Below are 17,849 nucleotides of genomic sequence, written 5' to 3'. Positions count from 1 at the left end.
ATCAGCACCGCTTCGATGGACACAGATTGCCGTTATAAAATTCTTTATAATTTTTTGGGGGTTTTAAAATTATTGTAGGGATGAGCGCAGTCTCTGTATCTTAATATGTGCATAAAACTAATTAAAGTATGTTTGTTTCCTATTATAAATTAATCGGTGAAAAAAATCTCTCTCTCTCTCCTCTCTCTCTCTCTCTCTCTCTCTCTCTCTCTCTCTCTCTCTCTCTCTCAGTTTATTCGGTTATTAAACAAAATATAGATAATGAACCAAAAATGCATGATTTAATTTGTTAATCGGTTTAAGGTTTGAATTTTTTTTTCAATTTTCATTATTTCTAACTCTAGATCTGCTAGATACATGTTAAAGATGAAAAGACTATCAACTGCCTTTGTTATATCGGGCAGGATATTACTGCTTTGTTTGTCTAGACATAGTTTTGTTCGTTTGTGTATATCTAATTAGAGTCTATTGTTTGTCCAACTTAAAAAAAACCCTGGAACTAACACAGAATATACAAGATATACACAACAGTTGTGTCGTGTGCCCAGGTGCATGTTTGTGTATATCTAATTAAAGTCTATTGTTTGTCCAACTTAAGAAAACCCCTGGAACTAACACAGAATATGCAAGATATACACAACAGGTGTGTCGTGTGCCCAGGTGCACGTCAGGGTTTCTAAAGGCGTTGAATGTTAGTATGTACGAGTATACGATAAGTCTAGTGAATAAAAGTTAATTTACATTTGTAATTCATTTTCAAAGTATTATTTCCTAGCTCTGGGTTTCAAAGATGTTACGTCTACAAATTAACGATACATGTATGTAAAAGTAAAATCTTGAGGCTAATTAATTAATGTACCGGTGATCATAAATAGGGGTTGATTATTTAAATATATGTATAAGGGTAAATATGTCAAATATACCCGGCTTGGCACATCATACAATTGTATGTACAAGTCATTTGCAATTGCCACATGCAGTAAATACGTCACCGGTAATTGGTAATTTTGTTTGTTATAGAATTGATAGTTTATAAATCATGTACATACAATTACATGTAACTGATATTTAAACATATTGGAACGGCGCCGCGATCATGAAAACCGGGAAATTGCGGGAAATTGAACAAATACCCTAATAGTATCAATGCATTTAATAAAAGAAATGATTTCATTTTCTTTCTTACATTTTTATAGCTTTAAAAAAGATGAACGTATATCTACTCGGTTTAAATTTATTAACTACATGTAAGAAAGCCTACTATAGTGAACCTAACGGTTTCCATTTAGGTATAATATATTTTTGTTCACTGAAGACCAAGTTCCGTATTTCATTCTAAATACATGCATGCGTGTAATTTATAAATTAGATATAATTGATTGTTACAAACTGAATGGTTTGTCAAAATCTTTCCAAGTAAACACATTCAATACAGTGATTCAATGTCCACTGATATATAGGATATAAAAACGCTCTTATATATGTAAGTTCCCGTGGAGCAGAGGATGTGTGGTGATGCTAGTAAACTAGGGGTCCCGGGTTCAATTCTCGCCGTGGCCGTTTTTTGTTTTGTTTTGTTTTTTTCATTTTTCTTTCTAGAACAAAAGCCGTTTTAATACCTTTTCTTTCATAAAGTTAATACATTTTGTTGGAAATTCAGCACAATATTGAATAAAAAAAATTTTATGGCTTAAAGGTGGCTTAAAGGTAGCTTAAACTTGCTTAAAGGTGGCTTAAAGAAGTTTGGACATTAAGGACCTATAAGTTGTCCTTAAAGGTGGCTTAAAGGTGGCTTAAAGATAGTCTTTAAGCTGCCTTTAAGCCATCTTTACGCTTTCTTTAAGCCACCTTTAAGCAATACATATAGCTTAGAGGTAGCTTAAAGGTGGCTTAAAGATCGTCTTTAAGCTACCTTTAAACACCTTTAAGCTATCTTTAAGGAGGACTTAAAGATGGTCATTCATCCTGTGAAAATTTAAGAAAAAATAAAAATATAAAATAAATTTCATAGGCCTGGCACGCAATTGCTTAGATAAACAACACACCAAAGACATTAATATGGCTTAATTAGTTCATATGAAACTTCAATCAAACTAATGCTTGATTTAATTGCCATTAAATTTCATTTAACTATCTTATACATGTACATTAAATGTAGTTTATGTTGTGTTCTTCTAAGATGTAAAGGTTCCCAGCCAAGTCCATCATAAAAACATGATCTAGATAAGTAAGTAAGTAAATGATTTATTATAGTGACATGTGTTTTATAAACAAATAAGGATACATGTATATGATATAATACCTTAATGAATAAACACCGGCCCATCGGACCTATATGTCACTTTATAAACATGAGTATACAAATAGTAATTTTACGCATAAAAGCTGAATATATAAATTTTGCAGTTTGTCTAGGAAAGTTAGATAAGAGAAAACCAGTGCAGTCTGAGTCTGACATGTTCAGTAATCGATTATTAAAGTCAATACTAGTAAAGAAATCGGTTCTAAGTTTTGAATAAGATGTACAATGTAATAAAAAATGAACTTCGTCTTCAGTTGCTTCTACAGATCAGATAATACATAGCCTATTGTTAACTTCCTCCCCCCTAACTGAATTAACTCTAAGCCCAGTAATAATTCCTGCAACTTCTACCTGTACCTTTTTGGGGAAAAAATAGATTTTTATAAACGAATTTCTATCTATGACATGTTTCAGTATTCTAAGTATATTTAGCCTCTTACAAGCATTTTCATGTATATTTGTTACTAAAATATATGATAAGACCAAGTTCCATCAACCTGAAAATGTATTTCTAAATGTACATGAACATTTGATTTTTTTTTATACAATCACCACCATTGCCAAATTGAATGCTGTATGATGTGATAATTTCTCTGCTTTCTTGTAAATTTAACATTAGTCGTTTTTACACTATTAGAATCAACAGCCCAAAATTGGGATTATATTATTTTTATTTTTTCAAGATCCTCAATAAGGGACATAGAAGGTGTAATAATGTCATTATCACAATGGCAAACAGGGATATTGTATCATCAGCAAATAATCTAATGTTATTTGATATGCCATCAGCAATATCATTAATATATATCAAAAACCAAAAAAAGGTCAAGCACTGATACCAGGCTTGGGGTAATGCTAAATGTAATGGTAATGCATTGCAATGCATTACATGTTTTCAAAGTAATGCTAGTAATGTGTAATGCCACAAAATTAGCATTAAAAGTAATGGTAATGTAATGAATTACTTTCAAAAATCTACTCTAATGCTGGCATTACATGGCATTACTTTGCATTACTTTGCTTATTTATGCATGTTCACTTTAAAAAAATGTGATGAATAAATAAATAGCTGAAATTGAATTTGATTAACTTTGTTAGAAAGAAGAAAGAAATAATTCTTGAAATAAAAATGTTTTAGTTAAAATACAAATTAAAAATAAAATTTCATTTTTATATTGTTTATATTAGTAGATATAACAACACAGTACTTTCATAACATTTTTATGAGTGTTGTTTTTAAGAGTTTTAAATCATTTAAGCAATTTACTCCAATTAGTTTGCACTTCAATAAAGATGTGTCAACAACACACTATGCCCCCAGGATAACCTAAGTATCAAAAGAATCTATTGTTATAAGAAGTGCTAAACACCCCAATCCCCTTCCCTATGCCATGTCCCAATAGAATAGGGGACAGACATGCACCTTTAAGGGCAAAATGAATGCACTGGCCACTGCAAATCAAAATCAGTTCCAATATTATAACCCATTTGAAAATAATTTCTCTCTCTCTCTCTCTTTCTCTTTCTCTCTCTCTGTTGTACATGTCTATTAAATACATCAGTTTTGACTGATAGAAAACACAAAATTCATGCATTTTTTTTCTATTTTTTCATATAATATATCCTAAGATAAAGATTGTAAAACAATCTTTCAGTCCCAGCTTCCACTGCACCTGTATAACGTTTATTTAGTATAGCTGGGAAGATTTTCAAACTAATAGATCATTAAGTGCACCAGCAATCTTTTGTCTTAAAGTGTCCTCAGCATAAAGGAATTCGAGATTTGTGTTATCTGGGGAAATATCTCTATTTAGCTATTTAATAACCGCAACATTATTCCATAAATTGTTTTCTAATATGCACGAATTCAGTGTCTCTATATCATATCTGACATTGTATCATGCCAACTGTCTATAAATGTCTTTTTACTTATGTAATATGTTGTTCATAATGCCACAAGATTATTATAAATTAAGCAAATAAAGAATGACTCTTGTATATATATAGTCATTGAATTTGAACCTGATACTGAACATGAACCTGTAGATATGTTAAAGAGTGTTTTATATTTGAAACATTTGCAAAAACTCTTTATTAGCTTTACTTCTTTAAAACAAAGTAATGGTAATGGTAATGCATTACTTTACTCATGTAATGGTAATTTAATGCATTACTTCAAGAAAATCAAGTAATGGTAATGGTAATTTAATGCCCAAATTCATGAAGTAATGGTAATATAATGCATTACTTTACAATGTAATTCACCCCAAGCCTGACTGATACTGACCCTTGTGCTATCCCAGATTCATTAATTTCAATCTCAAAACCACTTTACAATGGTATAAAGAGACCATGTAATTCATAAACATTTGAGATTTTCTAATTCAATAACAATTTTCCTAGCATATATAGTTTTATAAGTAGATGAAAAACCTTCTAAATTCACTCTTTGTTAATTTCTAGCGGTAAGATATTATTAAGCTTCAATCCACCCTGGATTATTTGCACTAAAAAGTAAATTATAACTATCTAACATGCTAAAATATGTATGTACATGTATATGATATTCAAAATAAGTTATAACTACTAAAAAAGGTTTGTTATTGACTATGATTGTACATGTATTTAAAATAAACTTTAATGCAGCCATGTTTGTTTTCCTTCTCCTCAAAAGAATGAATATTGAGTAATATTACATACAATAAAATTAAGCTACTATCAATCATAAAACAAACCCTTTTAGTTATTAAAATTTACTAATATTATATGTATTTAATTTTTTTTAAATTTTAAACATGATTTTAAAAAATTGCCTGTTTTTTTTTAATATTTAATTAAACATTTAGTTAAGGTCAGTAATTGAACAGACTATAGTTCACCTGTAATTAATTTTCCTTTGTTCCTTGAGACCCTTACCTGTGCACCATTCCCACTTAGATAAAATCAGTCAACCATAACAAATTCAGAATTTAGCTAAGTGGGAAGACACCGTATGTGTTAATTACAGTGATTGTTAAAACAACAGTCACTGCTTTGTACATGTCTGTTTATCTTTTCATAACCATTACTAAATGGCACTATTATTACTGTTGAGTAACGTTACAATTATCATTATTGTATCTAGGTATGTAATGTGTTAATTTTACTTTCTCCTTCAGTTCCCTACAAACATTAATCACAATCATGAAAACTGCAACAATAATTGTAAAGCAAACATAAACATATTACTACTGTCCGAATGGAATAATTATTTCAAACGGAGATATATAACTTGTAATGGGTATACTTTGTTTTGAAAAGTCGAACTCTCTGCGAAATGTGGCAATTAAAAATAGTTCATGAATGTTTACGTGCTGCGTAAAATTTCTATTTGAATAATTGCCGTGTAATATAATTTATCCTTCGATTAAACAGAAACAAAATAATCATATTGTTTTTACTACGTCATTTATTACAGTTTAAAAAAAAATTAGAAATGTTAACAATTTGCACATTTCATTTTAATACGAATGCGGTAGGGTCAGGTATATGGCATTCCTACTAACTTTGGCTCCAGGATCATGAAAGATCTTAGGCTCAAGTCAAAAATTATAATCATTCACTAAAAACTTATTAACCATAGTTTTTTTTACTAGAAGTGTGTAGATAGCAACAAAACCATGTTTCGAATTTTGTATGTTATTATATAATATATAAAATGCATACAAATTCTGACTTAAGTCTAAGATAGCTTCATGATCCTGGAACCAGGCTAGTAGTTTAACCCTTTAGCTGGATCGGTAGTGTGCTGGACTGGCATGCCAGAGGACACTGGTTCAAACGAAATACGATTAACAGATTAAATAAATAACAAATCTGCAATTGATTGACATCCTTAAAAACTATATATAAATTTACACATCAATGTCATTTTCCAATTGACTTGCTTTGTGGCTACAAGAATACAACTCAGATTTTTATTGTTACGTAACTCCAACTACCCTTTATTTCAGACAGGACGACATTCTAGCTGTAAATGATATATTTCTGTGAATGTTTAGTATTTTACGATGGAAAAAGAAGCATGATTAGTGTTTCGTCAATTACCATTAAAGTCATTCACAAATTGCTTTAAATACATCTTCTGGGAACATTGCGTTGCACAGATGCTATCAAAATGATAGGTTTTTCATGTTAACGCTGGATCTGAAAAAAAAATTCTTTTAACTTGAAGAATATCGAGTTATTTATTTGTTTCGCATTGTATCTTTTTTTCAAACAAGTCTTTACATATTAAAGAAATGAAATACATGTATGTTTCGGATCTATAAAAATAAACAACTATAAAACCTGCCATATCAATTCATGTTTGGACAAGTTTGTTTACATATTTAAACGCTTTATGTGTCGTTGGTCACGGATTTATTGACTTGTATAATTTTCCAAAACGTTCATCATCCCATAGTTTTGTTGATTAAAACCAATTTGTTTTCCATCAGACCATACTTAGACTACGCCAAATTCATGAGTAAAACATAATGAGGCCTCAAAATTATATGTATTTTTCAATGATCATTGTTTTGCTTGTTCGATCAACAAGAGAGAATAGAATACGCAAAGACATGCACGTTTCGAGTAAACGTAGTTGTTGAATCTTTCCACAGTTCAAGTAAACTTTTCCAATTCCAAACTAAATTTGACATTTGCATTTCAAACGTACGTGTAAATTGTCTTTACTTGAATGCAAGTAAATCTTTAAAGAACCGGACCAATCAATAGCATATGTACATACACTTGAAACATATCATTGTGTACTTATACTACTCCATACTTAGGCAGAATCCAGTTAAGGCGAAAGGTTTTGGTTTTGAATACATTTAAGTGGGATTGTCGTAGTCATTTGTAGACTATATTGGTTTCTTTTAGAATATCTATATATTAACATTTAGGAAAACACCAAATTTTAAACGCTAAGATATATGGATGTTTTCTTCTAAAATAATAGTTTATAGTTTGGCCAACTATATTTCCAAATTTTAGGTAGATCTAGTGGTTAGTTCGAGCCTCCTTTAAATGAACTCGCTCTCTGAATGTTTCAGATCGATAAAACCATGATGTTGCTAATTGTTCGTGCGTGTGGGATATGCGCATAACATTTTGTTCATCTAAAATAAATAACACTTTTAACCAAATAAGTGAACTGTAGCAAGCCACGAAAAAATACCCCCAAGTTGTTGGTTTATAATTTTTTTTTAAACCCAAACAACGTTGGTCTTTAAATGAGAAACGTCATGAATTTAGAACTGCCATTACGACTAATTAAACGTCAGTATAAAGGAGAAGTAATAAGAACGGTTATTTGAGTAAAACTAACACAGTGCCTGACTTGTCAATAGCTGTTGTCTCTCCGGATCAACAGTATTTAATTCAACAAAAAGTTCTCTTTGTTTTTATATGTGAAAGAGAAGTGAGATATGTTTAACAATATTATTAAGCCACTAGCTTAATAATCAAAGAAAATATTTCAAAACGTCATTATTTCTAAATAAATATAATACTTTGTATCATTATCAGACATTAGTAAATATTTGTTCGGTATCATTCAAATGTCATACAGATGAGAACTGAACAAAAACAGCAACCATTTTGTTGTCACTGAACTCTTTTTTTTATTTTATCGTGTATCAAATAGAAGGTGACTGGTTTTTTTCTATTCAGTGGTGTGGTTGTTAAAATAAATTGGTTTATATTGGAGGTTAAACTACACATATTTTTCAGAGGGAACAGCGATAATGTGATAAAATATTAAATGTACGTGTGTGAAGAGGCACGCAGCAACATAGCAAGATTAGGTGAAAGACGCTGCTACACCCCACCATACTTCTTCTTAGACAAAAAAAATGACGGTTTGCAGAATTAAGTTAATGAAGAAATTACCAATGCATTGTATTGTTTTGATTAAATATTCATTGGTTTCAATTTTAATAAGATTGTAAGTCTCACAGACATTAACCTATAAATATATTATTGAGCTATTATCACATTGGAAAAGAAAACAAATATGCAATCAACTCGTGTGTCATTTTGTAGATGCTTTATTTAGTTTAAAAAACTAATTTTGAGATAGTATCACGTTGGAAGGGATATAGATTATGAAATTGATACAAAAATGAACAAAAATTTCACAGATCTTATTCCTTAGGAAATCGAATATCAAAATTGTTCAATTCTGACGTAATTTTGAAATAAATTAATTGCAACTTATATCATACTTTATGATTAATTTCCGACCAATCAATTTTTTTTTCCGGACTTCTTCTCTCTATTCTTACACTTTTTTTTACGTTTTTGCCGGAAGAGTACAATCAGAATCCTTATATCATCATCATAATTCTGTCCGTCTGTCAATCTTTCTCTTTCTTTCACTCAGAATAAGGATTTGTTCGAACAAAATAAGATTTGTTCGGATGAATTACTTATTTGTTCGGACAAATTAGAATTTGTTTGGGCAATATAGGATTTGTTGAGACGAAATGTTCAGACAAATAAGTGTTTTTTGTTCGGACGAATAAGTTATTTGCTCGGACGAAGTAGGATTTGTTCGGATATATTACTAGTTATGTGTTCGGTCGAATAAGTTACTTTGTATATAAGAACAGAATTTTTTAATAAGTACATGTACTTTAGAAAACATTCCCATCTGGTAATGATGTATTTTGAAACGGGAAAGCCTCAGTGATCAAGCCACCCATTTCCTGGATCGTTGCCAAAAAAAATTGAATATAAAAAAATTAAGACTAAATTACAATTTAATTACGGCGATCTGTATTCATTGGGGCTGCGATGATAATGGCAATTTATGTTTAATGGAGCGGCGAAGTGTTAATTTTATTGTTTATACAGTCAAATATGGAGTATATACTTGATACATGAACATGCCTCAAGCTGACCCCCTCCCCCTCTAGATCCATGCATGATGAACATAAACTTTTTATTATAAATTGGAGTTGCGTTATCTTGATACAGATTTTATGTCGTCAAAGGCAAGAAACAAAGAATATTTACAATATAGTGTCATCAAATTAGATACAATAAACAAATATTAACTGAGGTTGAGGTTAACATCGATTATATTAGCCCCCGAGGGACAAAATATTGCCTGGCGAAAAGCAGAGAGCAATATATTCGTCACAAAGGGGGGGGGGGGGACGGGGAAAACAAAATTATCTTTCATACTGCCCCCTTCCCCCAGCACTCAGGAAAATTTTCAAAAATCTACGCATGAGCTAAACTAGTTAAGACTTTACACATCTGCGTATTCATTATTATGAAATTTCTCTCTCTCCTCTCTCGCTCTCTCTCTCTCTCTCTCTCTCTCTCTCTCTCTCTCTCTCTCTCTCTCATTCTCTCTCCCCTACTTTGTCCGAAAATATAACATATTTGTTCAAAAACGGCAAATTCGTCCAAACAAATCCTAATATGTCCGAACAAATCCTAATATGTCTGAACAAATCTCTTATTTGTCCGAATAAATAGCTCATTTGTCCGAATAAATAACTTATTATTCCAAACGAACGAATCCTAATATCAGGATACCCAACTAATTAAGTTAATGTTTTATCTAGAATAATTCATCCAATTTGATCAGTAAAGCCTCAGAATTTCCACAATTTTACAGGAGCAGTAAATTGTACTAACATGCAAAATTTGCTGTTTTTTCTAGTACGATACCGATATAGTATTCGCTAAAATTAAAGAAATTTAATGATATGCATCCTTATCCCTTTATAATGTGTGACTGCTTTTTCGGAACACACCAAGTTTTTATCGTCTCTATTTAGCTATGCCTTTGTGCATGTTAAAAAGGTGTTGATAAAAATATGTATTATACCATAAAAACTTAAGTCTCAATTTTTCTCTTCACAATGCAATTATTCGTCCCTGAAAATGGCAAAGCGGGATTGGTACAGGTATGCATTTGAGAAAGAAAAGACAAATCTTAATTTACACGCGCACGTGTTCAACGCAATGCTCTTTTCTTCTCTCATATTAACAATTTTATATGTGTATACGTTTATACACAAAGAAACCCCAACCTATAATTTGTAACAATATGTTAGTAAAGCAATTAACCATATCCCAGATCATTTGATAAACTATATTAACTTATTTACAAAAAACACTTGTTTGAAATACATAACAATGAACTTCAACTATTATTGTTTCTTTTTTGTATGACAGTGTATCTTCACCAGTCAGTTTCAAACAGTATCAGTTCTAAAAACTTACAGTGAAGTTTTTATGTCATACTAATTGATTATCAAAACGTCGATCATTGTCTGAAAAACACCTGATTTTAGTGTTTATGGGGGTATATATGCGTTGCTTTTAAGCTTGAATCTCTTACTCTTTCCTACGGAGAGCTACAAATGTAGGTAGCTGCTGTACGCAGTACAAGGGAAAACTTAATTAAATAATTGCGTTTCAGCTTTCACCATGTTTTGTTATCCGTATTACAATTCGTTAATTTAAATATTGAATTTCAAGTCATAAATCTTAATTAATTTGAAATTTTAGATTGAAACTTCAATAATTCTTTTGAACTTTCTTAAAACCAAAACATCCCGTCATACTGCACGCAATAAATTGAAATGACATATTTTAAGAACGAATTGTCTATAACGAAGATGTACTTACTCTAGTTCTAATTTAAAACATACATAACAAGTCAAACATCATTATGTATCAATGAAGTGGGGAAAAAAAACAAAAACAAAAACAAACCAAAAAACGACCCTTTTGTTGCCGTTGATCTTTATTTTTACAGTTCTTCGTGTATTAAATAGAATGCAACTGATTCTCTCTAAACATTGGTCGGTCTGTAAAAGTAGATTGGTTAATACTGGATTTTGGTTAAACTACATGCATTTTTCAGAGGAAAAAAATTAATGAATAAGTCAAAAGATTCCAGGTTATTGTAATTTTTATGTGTGTGTTGAGGCACGTAGCAACATGGCATTAGGTGGAAGACGCTGCTATCACCATACTTCCTCTTAGACGAAAAAGACAAAGTGACCCTCTGCTGAGTGAAATTAATGAAGCAACCACCAAGGCGTTTTTGTCTTTATTCAATATTTATTGTTTTTATTTCTAATAGGATTATCAGCCACACATCTAAGTATTTTTGTCATTTTGTAGACATTATAAATACATTATTCAGATATTATAACATTTGAAAAGAAACATTATGCAATTTTTATGTCATTTTGTAGATGCTTTAGCTGTAAAAACTTTTATTTATGAGATAAAATCACATCAGAGAATATAGATTATGAAATATACACAAAAAACGAACATCATTTTAGTAATCTTATTCCTAAGAAATCGCATTAATAAAAATAAATGGTCAATTCTTGTGTCATTTTTCAATAAAATGATTTATTTCACAATTTATCCCGACCAATAAATTACAACGTTGTTGACCAAACGCTATCCCTCTATTTTTACATCATTTTGTACTATTTAACCGGAAACGTCTAATATACATTGTTAAATCATCATCAACATAGGTGTTTGTATGTCCGTCATCGTCATCTCTCTCTCTCTCTCTCTCTCTCTCTCTCTCTCGCAAACAAAAACTCAAGCAGGTCTCATTTTTATTTCATACAGATTTAAACGTCAAGATTAAATACAAAGCACTGTGAGTTATATAACATTCTAGCTAGAATACTTCATCCAATTTTTATTGTTAAGACCTCTGTATTTTCACCATTTTGCAGGGGCAATAAATCATATTGAAATGTAAAATTTTGTTGTTTTATAATAGTAAGATAATACAAAATATTCACTTAAATTTAAAACAGAGACTTAATGATATGTAATTCTTTTTGGTGTGTAACTGAATTTTGGAACACACCAAGCTTCTATGGCCTTTATTTTGTTATAAAATTGAGCAGGTTCAAAAGCATGTCGACAAAAGTATGGTATAAATGTACCATATAAACTAAAATTCTCACTTTCTTTGCTTTTCACAATGCAATTATTTGTCAGTGAAAGTGGCAAGGCAGAATTGGTACAAATGTGCCTTTGACAAAAAAAAAAGGAAGAGACAACGCCCGATTTCCCTTTATCCAAATCTAGATGACATCCTGCACAAGCGCGGGAATTAACACACTACACAATTAAATGATACAGTGCTTACCTCATGTCTGCAGAACCATATTTTTTGTTCATTTTTGTATATAATGAGTCCAATTTTTAACTAATTCAATATGATTTGATACATTGTTTCAATAAAAAGGGAAATAAGTTATGTATTTTTTTTTTTTGGAGAAAAAAGAACCAAGGAAATCATCAAATACATGTACTCTATTAAAATTTGATAAATTTGTGAGTAGATATTGAATCTCTAAAAAGGTTTATTTTGGAAAATATCTAATATAGTAAATATAATAATAGTTTAATACGTTTAAACTACTTTTCCTAACATGACCTTGCACCATCGATAATGTGGGGAACAATGGGTAGTGAACAGCTTCATTTTTCAAAGTACATTAGTGTGTAATTGAAGTAATTCAAAAGTAACTGGAATAACATGCCTTTTTGAAAGTAATTAATTAAATTACCATTACATGTTATTGGAAATTTGGCCAATTACACATTACTTTTGATTTACATAAAAATTTGTAATTAATAACACTCAATTACCATTACAAATTACCACTACCCCATCCCTGATTCCTAGCAATAATCTAGAAAAAAATAAACCACATATTCACCGGCATGTGACCTAGAAGGTCGATATTACGCTTGCTTTTCTCTATATTGGACTAAAAATAAATCGTCCAATGAAATATCACGTTTTTCAGTTTGCTCGGCAAAGGCTTCCCACTAAAATCTTTGATTGGTACACCAAAGTAATATGTCTGTTTAAATTTGTCACTGATCAAGTGATAAAATAATTATTATTTTTGTTATTAGTAAGATGACAACAACTATTGTATATTATTGATAAAGTAAATATAACTACAACAATTTAAAAGTAAAAATCAGATTAAAGAAGTCTTACATTTGAGCACAGCATAATTATCTTTACAAACACTTAGGTTTTAATAACACTTTGTGCATTCAGATAAAAATCAAAAAAAAATATTTTGATTCACTATCACGTTTTTCAATTGGCACTACTAGCAGTATGTTTATATATATATATATATATATATATATATATATATATATATATATATATATATATATATATATATATATATATATATATATATAATTATATATATATATAAAAATATATATATATATATATATATATATATATATATATATATATATATATATATATATATATATATATATATATATATATATAAGATAAGATAAGATATTCTTTATTTCCTCCAAATTAATGGAGAATATTACATAATTAAATTATAAACTCAGGTGAAAATAGAACAGAAACAAAACATAATTATATATGTATATTTTGATAGACATTCATAGAGTACGGCAATCTATTGCAAAGAAACCTCTGTTTTATACAACATAAATGCAACGATTGGCATAATCTGTTTCCATTTTGTATACGATATATTTTCAAAACTTGTACCATTGACACATCCCATAAGGGATAAAAACTGTAATTCTTGATCTTGATTTTCAAACAATATATATTCGTTCAAATCAGGAAATTGGAAAATGTTTACAAGCATAATTTGTCTGTCTTCTAAAAGATTATAACAGTTTACAACAAGGTGCATATTATAGCTATTTTTATCCTTATAACATAAATAACAAGTTTTACATAGTTTTCAGTGATGAAACTTGTATTAAAAAGTTGATCAACAGTCGTTTTTATAGTTCCTCTTTAGCAATCTGCCTAAGCTTATTAGACCACAAATTCGTAGGTACTCTACTAAAAAAGAGAGTTCAGGGTTTACACAGAGAGAGCTATGCCATTGTTTTTCTTCCTCTGCCCAAATTGTTTTGATAAGTTACCAATTTTGAATATATATATATATATATATATATATATATATATATATATATATATATATATATATATATATATATATATATATATATATATATATATATATATATATATATATATATATAAAATTCCCTTTTATTATGATGCAAATAATATTTTGATGTAAAATATGGTGCTCTTTCTCAACACTCAAGTGCCATTAAACATTTTCTTGGTTTTCCAGTAATTTCTGTCATTGACTTGAATTAAGTCACATTTGTATATTCTTGGCTACTTGAGAAGCTTACAAGGCATGGTTTTAAAAACTATAAAATTTATCGAAAGTATTTTAACGGCTATAAGGTTGTTTGAATTGGTATTTAAAAAAACCCACAAACTGTTAAGTTATTTTCTAAACAATCACCAACAAAAAAGGAAGACTTTGGAAGAAATAAGATACGAGAGAAACGTGTATAAAGGAATATGTGATAGTTCACGCATGAATTATAAATTTGCATAACTAAGCATTATTTTTCTTGAAGACAAACTATCATCTTATTTCTTCACTTCTTCCTATGAATTATTACGGAAAAAATCACTTCTTTTCCCACGAGAAAATTTAACAATTTTACAAATTTATCTATCATATTTTCAAAATCAACTACAGGTATGTGATGTACAAATTCTTAGAGCAATTAATATATTTTGTAACACACTTAAGTAAAAAATTTCATTGCAATACTTTGGTTTACGTATTATAAATTAAAACAGAATTTCAACTATTCAATGAAAGCAGAATATTAAGAATACACTTTCTTGATGATGTACGAAGCAACAATGGCAAACATATTACAACCGGTCATTGCGATGATCAAAGGGGATTTATTTACAGCTAGGAAAATTCCTTGGTTATCCGAGACGTATTTTCTCCCGTTGAATTCAACGGTGACGGAATATGAACTCAAATGGTACGGTGAAATTGATAACGCTACAGCACGTAGTTTGCTATTGTATGGAAGAACAATGACCTGGTCCGCTAGCAAAGATATTTTCCAGACGACAATCTCGATATGTTCCTTCATAGCGGACTTTGACTGTACAAAAATGATAAATGAAACATTTTATTAATACGATTTTCTGTAAAGCTATTAATTTTTATAAGTTTTATAGGTTGCGAAAACTTTTCATGTATATGGTAATATATTTACCTTCTCCTGACGTGCCACCTCAATTGTCATGTCGAGAGCTCTACTGTAAGGTATACATCTATTTTCGTGAGATCTACTTGAGAAATTTTGGGGGCATTCAACAGCTGACACACCCTGTGCAGACTCGCATTTTTGGTTTAATGGTAAATTTAAGGATCCAATATCGAAATTAAAATCCTGAACTATATTTTTTCAAATTTGCGCATTTTTTTTTTATCTGCGCATTGTGCGCATTTTAGACCTGAAGAGATAAAAATCAGTTCTAATATGACCAAAAATCAATATTAAGATTGAAATTTACACAGCTCATAAAAATACAACAATTAGTATGCAACTTTAACTTACCATCGGAGGGGAAATTACCGTTGATATCTGAGACACATTTTTTACTACTGAAATCAACGGTAACGGAATATGGAGTGAAATCGTTTGGTGAGGTTGATAAAGCTTTAGCACGTAGTTTGCTATCTTCTGGAAGAGTAAACATATGATTCGTACAGGAGCTAATTGCACTGATATATTCGAGAAGGCAATCCCTGAATGTTTCCTTGTAATTTTTTTGCAGATATCAGACTCTCTTTAATTTCATTTATTGGTTTGAATCCATTTGAATTAAATAAAGCACTCACGTACTTAAAACCGCTATTAATCCAATTTGTAAAGAACATTTTTTTCTTTTATACGTTATATTTCTTTTGAACCATATATTCTGAAACTGGATATTTTCTTGATCAATGTTTTTACAGTCATTAAAAGGGCTTATTACTTCTGTAAAAAAAATTGTGAAGGTACTATTTGATATTCAGGTCTTGTGCGTTTGTCATATTATGTTTAATAGATAAGATATATCTACATTATACCTTTCTTTACAAGCGTTCAAGGGTTGATTTAAGTCATTGTTAGACTGAATATTTTGAAACCCATGATGCTTTTAAAGCTTTGACTTTAGTTCCAAAGTCAGTGATACTAATCCCTCCATCTGAAATATGTCTTATTAGTGTTTTACGCTTTATTCTTTCTTTTTTCCCCAAAGAAACGAGAAAATAATCTCTTTTACTTGTTTGAATATAGTTTGATCAGGGTTTTCAAGTACTGTTGCGACATTAAGAAGCTTAGAAACAATTAAAAAATTAATTATCTGGCATTTTCCGAAAAGTGTTAGTTTTCTTGTTTGCTAAAAGTCCAATATTTCCCCCTAAATCTCTCAGCTTACATTGCCAGTTTCGTCATCACACTCTATTTTATAATGCTATTTATAAATATCTAGACATTTTACTGTATTTATGTTTATTTTGATATTTTGTAACACAGCACAAAGGAAACAGAGTATTAAGTTCAAATAATTTTAATAAGGTTACGAAGCAAAAGATGAAGTAAATACAAATCAGGTAACATCTCGGTTATAAAGTCCAATAATAGTGTAAAAGTATAGTTATCGTTCCAAGCAACAGGTACACCAGATAACAAAGTCTCTGACTTTAAGGTATAAGGTTTCAGGGTGGCTGAAGAGAATGCTCTTCCTCACTGGTGGTGCGTTGAGGACTGACTCTTCTGACCAAGTACGGGTATTATATTATTTGCGTCCGAAGAAACAATGAGGCGGTGTCTCTTCGTCTCGTAGTTGACAGATGTATGTACTAAGATGAAAATACATTCACCCATTACTTTGATGTTTATGTCATAAGGCTCCACGAGGTCGGTGACCATGTCTAACTGAAATGAGGTGTTTAGCACCAAATGTCCATTTATGATCACCACGTCATGGTCAAGATGTCCTTGGTTGTCATCGGGTGTTTGTACACCCATCCATAAAACCTAAATGATGTATGCAGCACTAATTGTCCATTTATGACCACCATGGCATGGTCAAAATGTCCTTGATTGTTATCGGGTGTTTGTACACCCATCCATAACTCCCGCGTAGAAAGAAAAGTGTGCTTCTCTGTACAGGTGTTAATGTCCACGAGAACAAGTATAAAATTGATAAATGCAACATAAACAAAGATTATAATAATAACACAATCTGTTTAGCCAATTGTGTTACAATTTTTTAAGGTTTCTTTTCTAAACTTGAGCTATTGAGGATTTCCTTTACAAAAAAATGGTATTGCTGATAGGGGATATCCTTGTCGAATTCATCTGTACATTTTACATTTTTTTGAAATCCAATCATTTTTTTTTATACATAAATTTGGTTTGTTATACAAAATTTTTTTATTTGTATTTTCGCAGTCTTCGAATATATTCAAAATAAGCCTAATATTGTTGCCAATATATCTTCCTTTTATATAACCTAATTGATTTCTACTACTTAACTTATCAATTTATTTTTGTAATCTTCTGGCAAATATAAGTGCAACTATTTTATTGTCACAAT

The 17,849-nt window shown here is 30.2% G+C and overlaps 1 pseudogene; it reads right to left on the bottom strand.

The window, feature by feature from the left end:
- Positions 1-15,064: 15,064 nt before the first annotated feature.
- LOC128176858 (uncharacterized) lies at positions 15,065-17,278 on the bottom strand (annotated as a pseudogene).
- Between the last annotated feature and the right edge of the window lie 571 nt (positions 17,279-17,849).

Source organism: Crassostrea angulata, chromosome 3, assembly GCF_025612915.1.
Source record: "Crassostrea angulata isolate pt1a10 chromosome 3, ASM2561291v2, whole genome shotgun sequence".
In the NCBI taxonomy this organism is placed as follows: domain Eukaryota; kingdom Metazoa; phylum Mollusca; class Bivalvia; order Ostreida; family Ostreidae; genus Magallana; species Magallana angulata.
Note: the sequence above shows the minus strand (reverse complement) of the source record. Positions and strands in the feature narration are given on the sequence as shown.